Source organism: Oncorhynchus mykiss, chromosome 12 (assembly GCF_013265735.2).
Source record: "Oncorhynchus mykiss isolate Arlee chromosome 12, USDA_OmykA_1.1, whole genome shotgun sequence".
NCBI classification, from domain to species: Eukaryota; Metazoa; Chordata; class Actinopteri; order Salmoniformes; family Salmonidae; genus Oncorhynchus; species Oncorhynchus mykiss.
The window spans coordinates 65,022,078-65,039,358 of NC_048576.1; the positions used below are offsets into that span (position 1 = coordinate 65,022,078).

A 17,281-nucleotide genomic window follows, 5' to 3' on the forward strand; every position below is an offset into this window, starting at 1 on the left:
ACGGATATATTCGGTGAAATTAGGGGTACATAAATTAAATTACTTATATTGTGTTTGACAGTGCCCATAAGATCATGTGCATTTGATGCAGAATTATGACGACTCATTGTCATACAATGGTAGGGATTAACTGAGCTGATCTTGGATCATTTACCAGTCATTGTTTCAACGCAGCCTTGAAATGTGTGGACAGAGTCCACGAGCCAAGGTGATTTGGATGGACTCTGTCATTCCTGTAGAGTATCTTCTGTTTCCAGAAGGTGTCAAAGTTATCAAGAAAAGTGACTCCAGCAGAGCTACAGTAGTCTTTCAGCACATGATCGACCGCTCCATGCTGTCTGGTCTGTAGAGATTATCCTCAAACATTTGCCTTGCTGTGGGTCCTTTTGATCCTCACCAAGGAGAGGGAGGCATGACAAGTGTATATGAACACTTTTGCATTTTAGAGAGTAAAATAGAGGAAGACAGTTAAACAGTCAGAGAGAGAGAGGGACAGAGAGAGAGAAGGGAAAGAGAGTGAGCACTGTTGTTGGGCGATTAGGTCAAGTTCTCAGTCGGTGTTCCAATACATCCAAATTGTTTTCAATTGGGTTGAGGTCAGGGCTCTGTGCTGGCCAGTCAAGTTCTTCCATACCGATCTCTACAAACCATTTCTGTATGGACCTCACTTTGTGCACGGGGGCATTGTCATGCTGAAACAGGAAAGGGCCTTCCCCAAACTGTTTCCACAAAGTTGGAAGCACAGAATGGTCTAAAATGTATGTACCCCTAATTAAAATTAAGATTTCCCTTCACTTGAACTAAGGGGCCTAGCCCAAACCATTATTCCTCCTACACCAAATTTTACAGTTGGCACTATGCATTGGGGAAGGAAGCATCCTCCTGGCATCTGAAGCGTGAGTCAATACTCCAGAGAGCGAGTTTCCACTGCTCCAGAGTTTCAATGGCGGCGAGCTTTAAACCACTCCAGCCAACGCTAGCGCATGGATTGCGCATGGTGATCTTAGGCGTCTGTGCGGCTGCTCGGCCATGGAAACCCATTTCATAAAGGTCCCGACTGACAGTTCTTGTGCTGACGTTGCATCCAGAGGCAGTTTGGAACTCGGTAGTGAGTGTTGCAACCAAGGACAGATGATTTTTACGCGCTTCAGCACTCAGCAATCCCGTTCTGAGTGCTTGTGTAGCCTACCATTTTGTGGCTGAGTCGTTGTTGCACCTAGAGGTTTCCACTTCACAATAATGGCACTCACAGTTGACCGGGGCAGCTCTAGCAGGGCAGAAATTTAACAAACAAACTTGTTGGAAAGGTGGCAACCTATGACGGCGCAACGTTGACAGTCACTGAGCTCTTCAGTAAGGCCATTCTACTGTCAATGTTGCCTATGGAGATTGCATGGCGGTGTGATTGATTTTATACACCTGTCAGCAACGTGTGTGGCTGAAATAGCCGAATCCACTAATTTGAAGGGGTGTCCACATATTTTTGTATATATAGTGTATGTTAAAGTAGTGGACATTTAAGTATTTGGTCCCATATTCATAGAATGCAATGACTACATCAAGCTTGTGACTCTACAAATTTGTTGGACGCATTTGCTATTTGTTTGGGTTGCGTTGATTTTGTGCCCAATAGAAATGAATGGTAAATAATTGATTGTGTCATTTTGGAGTCCCTTTTATTGTAAATAAGAATATAATGTTTCTAAAAACTTCAACATGAATGTGGATGCTTCCATGATGAGTGAGAAAGTTAGACAAACAAATATCACCCCACCCCCCAAGAAATTGCTAACCTCCCATGTTATTGAAATGGTGAGAGGTTATCATGTCTTGGGGGTATGATAATTGGGTAACAATTTGCTTGACACCCAGATTCATAACACGTTATGACATGGTCATAACCGTGTCATGTCATAACAGCTGACATAACATTGTCATAACACATATTTTTAGACCTGTTGTGACATATATTGCATTATTTTATGGCTGGTTATGACACCTATATAATTTTTGTTGCGAACAAAATATTCTGAAAAACAACCAAAGCAAATGCAGCCAACAAATGTATAGAGTCACAAGATTGATTTAAGATGGCGCCAAAGAACATGGCTGACGTTTTACATTCTCCCAACCAAATGTGCAATTTTGTATTTTTTGGCGTTTTGTGTAACTTATTTTTTTACTTATTGTGTACATAATGTTGCTACTACCATCTCTTATGACCGAAAATAACTTCTGGACATCAGAAACGCGACAACTCACAGTGGACTGAAATAAACTTTTTCCGTTAATTAACAAGTCCGACAAGAAGGATATCCTGCTTTCACTGGAAAAGGCCCAGATCCACGCCTTTTGCGTGAAGAAAAGATGCCGGAAAAGGGGACGCAGATCGGGGATCCTTCTGAGAATCCAGAGGCAACCGAGCAAACTCCCAATGCCTTCCATTCGTGTTGCTAACGTGCAATCATTGGAAAAAAAATGTATGACCTACTATTAAGATTACCCTACCAACGGGGACATTAACTGTAACATCTTATGCTTCACCGAGACGTGGCTAAACGAAGAAACTGACAATATAGAACTGGCGGGATTTTCCATGCAATGGCAGAACAGAGAAGCAACCTCTGGTAAGACGAGGGGTGGGGTTGGGGGTCTTTTTGTCAAAAACAGCTGGTTCGCGATGTCTAAAATTAAAGAAGTCTCGATGTATTGCTCGCCTGAGGTAGAGTACCTAATAAGTCGACCACACGGTCTACTAAGTGAGTTTTCATCTGTATTATTTGTAGCCGACTATTTACCAACCACAAAGTGAAGCTGACACTAAGACCGCTCTCAACCAACTCTATAAGGCCATAAGCAAAGAAGAAAATGCTCACCCAGAAGTGGCGCTCCTAGTGGCCAGGGACTATAATGCAGGCAAACTTAAATCAGTTTTACCAAATTTTTACCAGCATGTCATGTGCAACTAGGGGGGGGGGGGGGGGGGGGGAATCCTAGACCACCTTTACTCCACACACAGAGATGCAAACAAAGCTCTCCTGTAACGGCTTTCTTCGGGTGAAGGCTGCTCCATGCTGACTGGCGGGTGAAGGCTGCTCCATGCTGACTGGCGGCCCTGGCTGCTCCATGCTGACTGGCGGCCCTGGCTGCTCCATGCTGACTGGCGGCCCTGGCTGCTCCATGCTGACTGGCGGCCCTGGCTGCTCCATGCTGACTGGCGGCTCTGGCGGCTCCTTGCAGACTGGCGGCTCTGGCGGCTCCTTGCAGACTGGCGGCTCTGGCGGCTCCTTGCAGACTGGCGGCTCTGGCGGCATCCTGCAGCTCTGGCGGCTCTGGCGGCATCCTGCAGCTCTGGCGGCATCCTTGCAGACTGGCGGCATCCTTGCAGACTGGCAGCTCCTTGCAGACTGGCAGCTCCTTGCAGACTGGCAGCTCCTTGCAGACTGGCAGCTCCTTGCAGACTGGCAGCTCCTTGCAGACTGGCAGCTCCTTGCAGACTGGCAGCTCCTTGCAGACTGGCAGCTCCTTGCAGACTGGCAGCTCCTTGCAGACTGGCAGCTCCTTGCAGACTGGCAGCGCTAAACAGGCGGGAGACTCTGGCAGCGCTAAACAGGCGGGAGACTCTGGCAGCGCTAAACAGGCGGGAGACTCTGGCAGCGCTAAACAGGCGGGAGACTCTGGCAGCGCTAAACAGGCGGGAGACTCTGGCAGCGCTAAACAGGCGGGAGACTCTGGCAGCGCTAAACAGGCGGGAGACTCTGGCAGCGCTAAACAGGCGGGAGACTCTGGCAGCGCTAAACAGGCGGGAGACTCTGGCAGCGCTAAACAGGCGGGAGACTCTGGCAGCGCTAAACAGGCGGGAGACTCTGGCAGCGCTAAACAGGCGGGAGACTCTGGCAGCGCTAAACAGGCGGGAGACTCTGGCAGCGCTAAACAGGCGGGAGACTCCGGCAGCGCTGGAGAGGAGGAAGGCTCTGACAGCGCTGGACAGGCGAGGCGCACTGTAGGCCTGATGCGTGGTGCTGGCACTGGTGGTACTGGGCCGAGAACACGCACAGGAAGCCTGGTGCGGGGAGCTGCCACCGGAGGGCTGGTGCGTGGAGGTGGTACTGGGTAGACCGGACCGTGCAGGCACACTGGTGCTCTTGAGCACCGAGCCTGCCCAACCTTACCTGGTTGAATGCTCTCGGTTGCCCTGCCAGTGCGGCGAGGTGGAATAGCCCGCACTGGACTATGCAGGCGAACCGGAGACACCGAGCGCAAGGCTGGTGCCATGTAAGCCGGCCCAAGTAGACGCACTGGAGACCAGATGCGTAGAGCCGGCTTCATGGCACTTGGCTCGATGCTCACTCTAGCCCGGCCGATACACGGAGCTGGAATGTACCGCACCGGGCTATGCACCCGCACTGGAGACACCGTGCGCACCACAGCATAACACGGTGCCTGCCCGGTCTCTCTAGCCCCCCGGTAAGCACAGGGAGTTTGCGCAGGTCTCCTACCTGGCGTAGCCATACTCCCTGTGAGCCCCCCCCAATACATTTTTGGGGCTGACTCCCGGGCTTCCTTGCCAACCGTGTTCCCTCGTATCGCCGGCTCCTCTCTCCGGCTGCCTCTGCTCTCCTAAGTGCCTCCACCTGTTCCCATGGGAGGCGATCTCTTCCAGCCAGTATTTCCTCCCAAGTGTAACAACCCTTGCCGCCCAAAACGTCCTCCCATGTCCATTCCTCTTTACGCTGCTCCTGCTGCCTTTCACCACGCCGCTTGGTCCTGTTGTGGTGGGTGATTCTGTAACGGCTTTCTTCGGGTGAAGGAGAGTCGGACCAAAATGCAGCGTGCAGATTGCGATCCATGTTTATTCAACAATGATGAAACATGAACTGTACGAAAACAATAAACGTAATGTGAAAACCGAAACAGTTTGCACCAGTTTAGGCTAACACAACACAAGACAGTTACAAGGACACTAAGGACAATCACCCACAAACACACAGTGAAACCCAGGCTACCTAAATATGGTTCCCAATCAGAGACAATGACTAACACCTGCCTCTGATTGAGAACCATATCAGGCCAAACATAGAAATAGACAAACCAGACACACAACATAGAATGCCCAACCAGCTCACGTCCTGACCAACACTAAAACAAGGAAAACACACACGAACGATGGTCAGAACGTGACATCTCCTCCGATATCCATTTGGCATATCTGACCATAATTATATCCTCCTGATTCCTGCTTACAAGCAAAATCTAAAGCAGGAAGTACCGGTGACTTGCTCAATATGGAAGTGGTCAGATGACTCGGATGCTACACTACAGGACTGTTTTGCTAGCACACACTGAAATATGTTCTGGGATTCATCCAATGGCTTTGAGGAATACACCACCTCAGCCATCGGCTTCATCAATTAGTGCATCGATGACATCGTCCCCACAGTGACTGTACATACATATCCCAACCAGAAGCCATGGATTACAGGCAACATCCGCTTCGAGATAAAGGCTAGAGCTGTCGCTTTCAAGAAGCGGGAGACTAATCCGGACACATAAGAAATCCCGCTATGCCCTCAGACTAACCATCAAACAAGCAAAGCGTCAATACAGCATTAAGATTGAATCCTACTACACCGTCTGAAGCTTGTCGGATGTGGCAGGGTTTGAAAACTATTACGGACTACAAAGGGAAACCCAGACTCGATCTGCCCAGTGACGTGAGCCTACCAGATGAGCAAAAGGCCTTTAATGCTCGCTTTGTGGCAAGCAAAACTGTAGCATGCATAAAAGCACCAGCTGTTCTGCATGATTGTGTGATAACGCTCTAAGTAGCCGATTTGAACAAAACCTTTAAACAGGTCAACATTCACAAAGCTGCTGGGCCAGATGGTTTTCCAGGACTTGTACTCAAAGCATGCGTGGACCAACTGTCACGTGTCTTCACTGACATTTTCAACCTCTCCCTGACCGAGTCTGTAATACCTACATGTTTCAAGCAGACCACCACAGTCTCTGTGCCCAAAGAAGCGAAGGTAACCTGCCTAAATGATTACCCCCGCCCCAATGTCACTCACATCGGTAGCCATGAAGTGCTTTGAAAGGCTGGTCATGGCTCAAATCAACATCCTCCCGGACACCCTAGACTCCAATTCGCATACCACCCCAACAGATTCACAGATGACACAATCTCAATCGCACTCCACACTACCCTTTCTCACCTGGACAAAAGGAACACCTATGTGAGAATGCTGTTCATTGACTACAGCTCAGTGTTCAACACCATTGTGCCCACAAAGCTCATCACTAAGCTAAGGAGTCTGGGACTAAAGGAGTCTGGGACTCTGCAACTGGATCCTGGACTTCCTGAAGGGCCACCCCCAGGTTGTAAGAGTAGGCAACAACACATCTGCCACACTGATCCTTAACACTGGAGACCTACAGGGGTGTGTACTTAGTCCCCTCCTGTATTCCCTGTTCACCCATGACTGCGTGGCCAAACATGGCTCCAACACCATCATTAAGTTTGCTGATGACACAACAGTGGTAGGCCTGATCACCGACAATGATGAAACTGCCTATAGGGAGGAGGTCAGAGAACAGGCAGTGTGGTGCCAGGACAACAAATAAGCTGATCGTGGACTACAGGAAAAGGCGGGCCGATCAGGCCCCCATTAACATTGACGGGGCTGTAGTGGAGAGGATCAATAGTTTCAAGTTCCTTGGTGTCCACATCACCAATGAACCATCATGGTCCAAACATACCAAGACAGTCGTAAAAAGGGCACAACAAAACCTTTTCCCGCTCAGGAGACTGAAAAGATTTGGCATGGGTCCCCAGTTCCTCAAAAAGTTCTACAGCTGCACCATTGATAGCATCCTGACCGGTTGCATCACCACCTGGTATGGCAACTGCTCGGATTCTGACCTTAAGGCGCTACAGAGGGTAGTGCGAACGGCCCAGTACATCACTGGTGCTAAGCTTCCTGCCATCCAGGACCTACGTATATAATAGGCGGTGCCAGAGGAAAGCCCATAAAATTGTCAGACTCCAGTCAACCAAGTTATATGCGGTTTTCTCTTCTACGCATGGCAAGCGGTAGCAGAGCTCCAAGTCTATGACCAAAAGGCTCCTCAACAGCTTCTACCCCCAAGCCATTAGACTGCTGAACAGTTCATAAAAATCACCACTGGACAAATTACATTGACCCCTCCCCCTTGTACACTGCTGCTACTCACTGTTTGTTTGTTACCTATGCATAGTCACTTTGCCCCCACCTACTTGCACAGATTCAACTAGCCTGTACCCCTGCACACTGACTTGGTACCGGTGCCCCCTGCACAGTATATAGACTCGTTATTGTTATTCTTATTGTGTTACTTTTTATTTTAGCCTACTTGATAAATATTTTCTGCTTCTTTAACTGCACTGTTGGTTAAGGGCTTGTAAGTAAGCATTTCACAGTAAAGTCAACACTTTATTCGGCGCATGTGGCAAATAAAGTTTGATTTGATAAAGTCATTACATGCTAGGAATATGGGAACAAATACTCTACTTTTTACTTTACACATGAGTGAATTTGTCCCAATACTTTTGCTCTCCTAAAATGGGGTGACTATGTACAAAAACTGCTGTAATTTCTAAATGGGTCACCCAATATAGATACCCTGAAAATAAAGTGGACATTCTGCACTTTAACCCCATAGTCATTGTTTGATTTCAAATCATCCAAACCTTTGGAGTATAGAGTCAAAATAATAATAATTACGGAGGGCACCGTGTTGTAGAATTCCTAATGGGTTCTCTGTCTATGGAGAGGGAGGTAGGTTTTGTAAATTAGGACACCAGTAATGCAAATTCACACACTGCTTATTCAAATCCTTGGTAATTCAGCCCATGGCTCTTTACACCAGAGCAAGACATACCCAAGGGCAGTGATTTGACTGGAACTGAAATCTTGAATAATGCATAATGTCAAATGGTGCAGTGCCGTTGTATTTTATTTCTCATTTTTTTGTGTCATATTTCCCCCCAAGGTCTATTTTTTTTTGTTTTGAATTCACCCCGAGGGAACTGGGTAGTGTTTAGAAAACTTTTGGAAACCAGTTAGTGATGTAGTCATGGGCATGACAAACAGAAAGGGGGTACATTATGTATGCCTATGCTCTACTTTTTAGCTAAACATATCAGCTCTGAATGTGTTTCTTTCAGTAGGTATGGGATGAGAAGAGGACGGACTGACTGGAAAAACAATTGAGAGAGGGAGAGTTCTGAATATCAATTAGTCCTACTTTCAGGGCACACCTTCACAGATTGCAATCTGAATAATGTCAAGGCATGGAAGCGTTACAAAAACAAATGCAATAGAAAGGTGAGCAATGAATATTAATGTATATATTCAATGTAATATGATTTGGGCTGTTGGTCATGGGACATTTCACGGCGGATCTTGTAAAGGTTTAAGCTCTCATGTTCAATTGGTTAAGAAAAGGGACTGTTTACCAATTTCTCCCGTCATTATCCATTTTCGGAAAAACCCACTTAAAAAGTAAACGGAAACTGCAGTAACAGATGCCTGGTTCTCAGTATTTCTCTCTCGCTCTCTCTCTCTTGCTCGCTCTCTGTTTGACGTCGTGTAAAAGATTCAAACCAACACCAAAATCTGTTTTAATAATTTACAAAGAAAGATTTAGTAAACTCTTGAGACATCAATGGGGATAGTTTAATTAGCTGATGTTAGTTAAAGAGGACTGTCATTGATTTTGTTTTCATGTAGCTCCCATTCCAACCATAATCAACTAATCACTATCAGAAACAAGCATTTCCTCCTTTTCTCAGAGGGTCAATGTGTGAATGCACATTAATTTGTGTGCTTCTCTAGAAACGATCAGTAGAGTTAAATTAATCCTAGTTTTGTGTGGATGCACCAATTTAATAAATGAAAGTCTTCTGATTCTGTAGATTAAAAATGTTGATGATTTTTTTAATTGCTGGAGTAAGTGCTTAGGCCTGTTTATGTGATATTCCCTCTAGTAATTAGTCACTAACCATTAAAGACGAGTGATGATAGGGAAGTGGAGGACACACGAAACTACCCGCAGTACCACCATAGGCCCCATTACTCTTTCTCTGTCCACTTAGGCCCTAGGAACAGGACGAAAGGGCCATGTAAATTAGATAACACACCACTCTAGAAGGTTACATTACAGAATGAGAAATACACCACTCTAGAAGGTTACATTAAAATAAGAGAAATACACCACTCCAGAAGGTTACATTACAGTGTGAGAAACAGCAAAGTGTTAATCCATATGTCACAACCTGACCTAAGAGACATGATTTATCGCATGATCTATCCTTTACATCCTTTTCTGTGATTTCATTTCTCTAGTCCTTCACTTTCATTGTAGAAAAGATAACTCCCATACATTAGTATTACATCTGCATGTTTGTGTGGACATTTAGGACAGAGACCTTTTTCAAGATGATAGTCCTTCCTCTCTTCTGTCATCGCACACAATCCAAAGGGATATTCATTTAATAAGTAAATGTCAGTGTTTCCATAAAATAAACATAGACGTACAGTACACCATGGAATGGCATTTCACTTCCATTTGAAAAGGGTCAGAGTGCACCTTCTGTGAGCTATGTTGTGATGTCATCTTCCTGTATCCTGGTCCACACAGCACATAGAGATTTTAGTATGTTAGCTAATATTATTGACTTTTTAAATTATGCAAAAATGATGTGCGCACACCGATGAAGCTGAAGGGCCTGTGATGTTCTGATTCTGAACAGTCAGGCAGCTGACAACATGAAGCTGCCACATGGGGAATCGTAGGTGGCTGATTTCCTTTAGATTTATCTTTAATCTTGATGTCATGTCTTATTTTGAGGTGTTTTGACTGATGTTATGTCTATGCTAATATGTCAATAAATTGCTAGCTAGCTAGCCAACAACTGTAACAACGTATTTGAGAGACAAGAAGTGCTCATTGTGCAAATGTATTTATGTTTTCAATAAACATTTGGAGACAAAATACAGTTTAGGCCTACATGTTGTCAACAATCTAAGTCAACCCCGTCTGTTTTGCCCATAGATGTGCAGCCATCGGTTTTGTTGCTAAACAATCAACCTGTCTATAGCACTGTCATATTTTCCTGCCTCAAAGTATTGGGAATTTTACATCAATGATGATGATGAGATTCATGGTTTCATTACAGCTCATTGTATGCAAAATTTTCTTCATACTATATAGAAATTATCTTAGAAAAAAAATCTATATATACAGTACCAGTTAAAAGTTTGTTCACACCTACTCATTCCAGGGTTTTTCTTAATTTTTGTACTATTTTCTACATTGTAGAATAATAGTAAATACATCAAAACTATGAAATAACACATGGAATGATGTAGTAACTAAAAATGTGTTAAACAAATCAAAATATATTTAATATTTGAGATTCTTCAAAGTAGCCACCCTTTGCCCTTAGTGCATTTGAGCCAATCAGTTGTGTTGTGACAAGTTAGTGGTGGTATACATAAGGTTTACCCTATTTGGTAAAATACCAAGTCCATATTATGGCAATGCCAGCTCAAAATAAGCAAAGAGAAGTAACAGTCCATCATTACTTTAAGACATGAAGGTCAGTCAATCTGGAAAATTTCAAGACCTTTGAAACTTTCTTCAAGTGCAGTCGCAAAAACCATCAAGTGCTATGATGGAACTGGCACTAATGAGGACCGCCACAGGAACGGAAGACCCAGAGTTACCTCTACTGCAGAGGATATGTTCATTAGAGTTACCAGCCTCAGAAATTGCAGCCCAAAATAAACGCTTCACAGAGTTCAAGTAGCAGAAACATCTCAACATCAACTGTTCAGAAGAGACTACGTGAATCAGGCCTTCATGGTCTAATTGCTGCAAAGAAACAACTACTCATGGACACCAATAAGAAGAAAAGACTTGCTTGGGCCAAGAAACAAAAGAAATGGACATTAGACTGGTGAAAATCTGTCCTTTGGTCTGAGTCCAAGTTTGAGATTTGGTTCCAACCGCCGTGTCTTTGTGAGACGCAGAGCAGGGGTACGGATGATCTCTGCATGTGTGGTTCCCATTGTGAAGTATGTAGGAGGAGGTGCTTTGCCGGTGACACTGTCTGTGGTTTATTTAGAATTCAAGGCACACTTAACCAGCATGTTTACCACAGCATTCTACAACGAAATGTTATCCCATCTGGTTTGCGCTTAGTGGGATTATCATTTGTTTTTCAACAGAACAATGACCCAACACACATCCTGGCTGTGTAAGGTCTATTTTACCAAGAAGGAGAGTGATGGAGTGCTGCATCAGATGACTTGCCCTCCACAATCAGCCGACCTCAACCCAATTGAGATGGTTTGGGATGAGTTGGACCGCAGAGTGAAGGAAAAGCAGGCAACAAGTGCTCAGCATGTGTGGGAACTCCTTTAAGACTGCTGGAAAAGCATTCCAGGTGAAGCTAGTTGAGAGACTACCAAGAGCGTGCAAAGCTGGTATCAAGGAAAAGGGTGGCTACTTTGAAGAATGTAAAATATATTTGCATTTGTTGAACCCATTTCTTGTTACTATATGATTCCAAAGTGTTGATGTATTCACTATTATTCTACGATGTAGAAAATAGTCAAAATAAAGGAAACCCTTGAATGAGTAGGTGTGTCCAAACTTTTGCCTGGTACTGTTTTTATTGCAAATATTTTCTCCATACGATTTGTGATATAATTGTCCAGTGCATTTTTAGAACAATGAACGATCTCCCGAGTGAATCCAACATTGGTCTGAAGCCAGCGCAAACGCCATTTAGCTCATCCAGCAGTATAGTCAGAAGATCAGAGCAGATTTTAATACAATTGATTTGAAGGAAGGGACTTTAAACTCTCAAAATGGAGCAATTATCCCAGTCTGTTCCCCGTCCGGAAGTTCTCTGTGAAAATGCCCCCCCGACACAGATTTGAATTTATGAAATATGCTGACAAGAATAAAACGATGATGAACTGCTTCTCTGTGATTTTAAATGGTCCCACACCACACTTTAGGTGATGTATTAGATTAGCAAAGGTATATATCTGGACACATGCAATGGTCTGGTCCTTTTTTGTAATGTCAACCACACATTATCAAACATCTGTTAAATGGACATTTTACCCCAAGATCAAAGTTAGTCAGACCTCAAAAGTAGACCAATTGTCTCAGGCTGTTTTGTTACTAAAAGTTGATCATTGAGTTGTACGATTAAAAAAGGCTTAGTCGTGGTTTATCTTTAAATGAGCCATGGCAATCCTGGAAAAATCTCAATCTCAATCTTCGTTGCAGAAACGTAAGAAGATCCACCACCAGCTCCACAAATTGTAATCACACACTCAATATTTATTGATGGTCATGAACGCTTATTGATGTTCATGATCACTGTAATTACAAGTTCATAAATGTCTTGATTACCCATCAGTGTCATCGCAAATCATATTACTTAAGCTAAATGATGACTCATGTTAAGTTACTTAGAATCATTCTCCTGCCAATTCACATCGCCATATTCTAACTAACTAATCGATCCATGGTTCTGCCTTCCGCCCACCACTTTGTCAAGAGTCTGTTGCATGTGTGTGAGTGAGTGTGCGTATGCATGTGTGAGTGTGTGCGTTTGCATGTGAGTGTGTGTGTGCATATGCATGAGTGTGTGTGTGTACGAGTGCATGTGCATTTGCGTGTGTGTGTGTGATCACAAAGCTCTTTCACGGTTTGACAGGAGCAATTAAGGAAGCCCTTGGATTTTATATGACTAATCAATACAACTACCAACTATAGGGAGCATTAGAGGCAGAAAAGAGTGGGACGGAGAGGGAGAGAAAGGAAATGAGGGGAAATGATGACAGGAACAATTACAACAGTCATTGAGTTGTGTACGTGTGATCAATATCAGCGCAACCTGTAAGCAGGGAGAAAAGAGATTAGGAGGAAAAGGACAGAAATAGTCCAGGAAGGATTCAAGTCAAGAAGTTAAAAATCTAACGAGACAAGGAGAACTCCAGTAGAGTGATGGACATAAATTGGAAAGTAAGAGGTGGAAAGATGTTATCTCCTGGACTCTCGCTCTTCCTCCCAGTCTCGCAGGTCTCTTCTATAACTTGCCCATCAGCATGTCCATTTGGCCTACAGCGATGCCTATACTGTCTGTCTGTCTCTCTCACACCCGCACACACTCCATATGGCCCCCTCTCTCTCTGTATATCCCCCCTTGTTATATTGACAGTCAGTAGAGTGAGTTCTCCAGCCTTGTACACCACCACCCTCACCCCTCAACAACACAGCCCAACTCTCCTGTCACTGCTCGGTTGCATTCCACCTCTACATTCTGTCCAGAAACACTGTCTGCCCCCAATCTGCTCAGGCTTTAATGAAACCGCTGTGTCAGATTTTTTTTTAAACTTTACGGAAAAAGCACACCATGCTATAATCTGAGTACGGTGCTCAGAGACCAAAACAACCCAAACAGATATCCGCCATGTTGTGTAGTCAACAGAAGTCAGAAATAGTATTATAAATATTCACTTACCTTTGATCTTCATCAGAATGCACTCCCAGGAATCCCAGTTCCACAATAAATGTTTGTTTTGTTCGATAATGTCCATCATTTATGTTCAAATACCTCCTTTTTGTTCACGCGTTTAGCCAAGACTTCCAAATTTAAGACGCGCGATCACTAGGAGCAGACGAAAAGTCAACGTTCTGTTACAGTCCGTAGAAACATGTCAAACGATGTATATAATCAATCTTTAGGATGTTTTTAACATAAATCTTCAATAATGTTCCAACCGGAGAATTCCTTTGTCTTCAGAAATGCAATGGAACTCAAGCTAACTCTCACGTGAACGCGTGTCACCAGCTCGTGGCTCTCTGGCAGACCTCTGATTCATTCCCCTCTCATTCACCCACACTTCACAGTAAAAGCATCAAACAAGGTTCTAAAGACTGTTGACATCTAGTGGAAGCCTTAAGAAGTGCAATATGACCAATATCCCACTGTATTTTCGATAGGCAATGAGTTGAGCACCTACAAACCTCAGATTTCCCACTTCCTGGTTGGATTGTTTCTCAGGTTTTTTGCCTGCCATGTGAGTTCTGTTATACTCACACACATCATTCAAACAGTTTTAGAAACTTCAGAGTAGTTTCTATCCAAATCTACTAATAATATGCATATATGCAACTGGGCCTGAGTAGCAGGCAGTTTACTCTGGGCACCTTATTCATCCAAGCTACTCAATACTTCCCCCAGCCCAAAGAAGTTAACAGAAGCTGTTTTGGGTCCTTCCCTAGTCCCTCTGGTCCAAGCTAGAGTGATTGACTGGAACTGTACTCGTCACATTACCGTCTGTGTTCAATGAAGCTTATACCTGCTAGGGAAGAGCTGAGACAACTGATGGCCAAAGTCCTTGACTACCCGGCAATTGCTTCTCTCTTGGCTCAGTGTATTCGTCATTATGGATAACCCAAGCGTGGATGATGGAAGGGTACAAGCTAGCCTGAAGCTGGACAACTTTGGCAGAAAGTTTGGCAGAACGTTTGCTGAAAGTTTCCTTCATACATGGTGCTGTATCATATTTTCAGAGCTGTAGCTGTCTTCCCAGATAGGCTACATTGGTATTATCGTTTCATACAGCTTCAGATGTTTCATCCCTGATATTAGTGTTTCACACCCCTAGATGTAGTCTGGAATTAAACCGTTTAATTGGGCCCCGACTCCTGATCATTCTTCACATCCATCTCCTTTGTGGCTGGGTTTACTGACTAGGTGTTCAGATCAGATAACTATATAACTGGGCTTCCCACTTGCTTGTTAGAGCTCTTCAGAAGGTGAAGATTGAACCCCATTCATATTCGCCAGATATATTCTCCCCTGTACAAAGATAATTCCTCAAATAATGGTAGACAGTATTCGCTGTTCTGCGTTGCCATGCTGACTACATAGCTTGGCAGCTCGTCGATTAAGCCCACTTAAGACTGTAGCGATGACTTCCGACGGCTGAACATCAGAGCGGAACACAACATACCCATCCCGTTTGAGGGGGCGAGAGAGAATGCTAAGCTTCTGGCGGGGGCTTCCATGGGATTCAGCTAGATTTAGATGAATTGTAGCGTAGAAGGCTGACAGTGAGTATCCAATACCCATGGGGGTCTCCGTGGCGGTCGGGTGGGCAGAGAGAGGGAAAGTGAGAATGAGATCACACTGAATGAGAAGAAGACTGTGGCAAATCACAGGCACCCTGAAGTCAATAAATGGTAATGTGTCAACTGTATGTGTTTATAATTGGAGTTTAAGCATGATTGATCATTGGAACTGCTATGTACTGAAAATTAGTGTCGGACCATCTCAAGGTGGTTTCCCGGACGTCTGGATTTTGCACTGGCCTTTGTATTGTTTAAATTATAGTCAGGAGGGGGTACATGGGAACCTCTTCTTCAGGGCAGATATTGACTCTGTCGGAAAATGCAGAATGCAGATCCAGACTTTAAATCTTTCCCTCTCTTCCTTTCCAATTTAAGTCTAGCTCTCAGCTGGAGTTCTACTTTTACTCATGGAATATCAGGGATGAAACATCCTCCTTTTTTATATTTGATATATGTTTATACTTATTCAGACAGTTCGAAGGAGAGGTGGAGACATGAGGGAGGATATGAAGTGTAGAAATTCCAGACCTGGAATTTACTGACCCTTCTAGACTCTATCTTGAGGAAGGAAGTTCCGGACCTGGGTTCCCGATCTCTGCAGTGTTACCACTCCACCATTGGGCGTTTTTATTTATGATATTAGTGGGTTTTGATCAATACAGGGACTGATGGGTGTAAATCCTTAGCTGCAGGGGTGTTGCTGTGAGTGAGTTAGCCTGAGTTCAAGGTCACATTGACTTGATTCTGGACATCATAGCTTGATGGGATCCAGACAGGGGCCACACTTATTCCCCATGGTGCACCATTAATTCCTAGCGACCTCATCTTCAAACAGAGCTAAAAGGAAGATAAACCCTTGGGATGGGCGGCTTAGAAAAAGGTCACTGTGATTGATTTTCAAAGTCAAAAACATGAAAACAATATCGTTTTTGTGGATATTTTCATCCATGACTAACTGTAATCTTCTCCTCTAAGTTCAATGTCCTTGCCTCAATCTTTCCAAGAAAGCTTATTTCCATGGACAGCGGTATGGCATTCTTACACCTTCAGAGAAAGTGTACTATAGCTCAAAGTTCAGTGTAGAGTGAGGAAGAGGTCCTTGCTTGGTGCAGGGCCAGCCACTCCCAGCTGCAGTGGGAATGATTGAATCACACTGATAATAGCTACTCAGCCTTAAAGGTATTGATTTGAGGCCTTCCTCAATTCCCCCTACAGCAGAACCACACAATAGGGGCAACTCAAGTGGGAGAATATCATTCACATGGAGGGCCAGAGCAGTTGGGCAGAAATGTATTGTCAGCGGTTTGTTTCAGAAGACCATCCATCCCTTGCTTTCTGCAGTGTGTGTGTGTATATGTGTGTTTGTGTGCGTTTGTACTGTCTCATTTTCTATCACATACAGTATGTACTGTATGTCATATCCATAGCATGCCATATTTTCAGTACAACCCAACCTCGAGCCCAGTTCAAAGACTGAACCGTGTGTATTCTTAATGACATAATGAATACTGTCAACCATCTATCGTGGTGCGCTTGGCAGACAGTCATGGTGTAATGCTAGCCGCAAAGAATTAAGCTGTAGGACAGAAGCAAAGGTTGGTCCAACGGGTATTAGTATTTGGTGATACAGACTATGCAAGTTAAAATGTTGTCAATGATCAATAAATGCATGAGCGTGTGTTAATTAATGTTTGTATTACCCCCCAACTCCTACTGATCAGAACAGGTCAATCAATGCAGCCTACTGCCTTGCCTAGTTAAATAAAGATTACACATAATGGTCAATAAATCAATCAACAATGCCAAGGAGAGACCATGATATGAACGGAATGTCAATGACTTACCAACAATGTTGTTTAACCGCAAACATTGATGTTGTAACTATCTACTGTAATACAGAACCCCTGCAGCAACAACAACAATTGTCTTTTTGATATTTTGATATCTGATATTGTCAAATATATATATATATATATATATATATATATATTTTTTTTTTTTTTTTTTTTTTTTTCATGTGTACACCACATCAAGGGTGTCATTACTGATATATCATGTCATCACACTTCTCTCGTTT

At 44.0% G+C, this 17,281-nt stretch overlaps 1 protein-coding gene across 1 annotated transcript in view; it reads left to right on the plus strand.

Annotated features, from left to right (window-relative positions):
- The window catches only part of crhr1 (corticotropin releasing hormone receptor 1), a 166,349-nt gene that overhangs the window by 71,047 nt on the left and 78,021 nt on the right, over positions 1–17,281 (plus strand). The window lies entirely within an intron of this gene.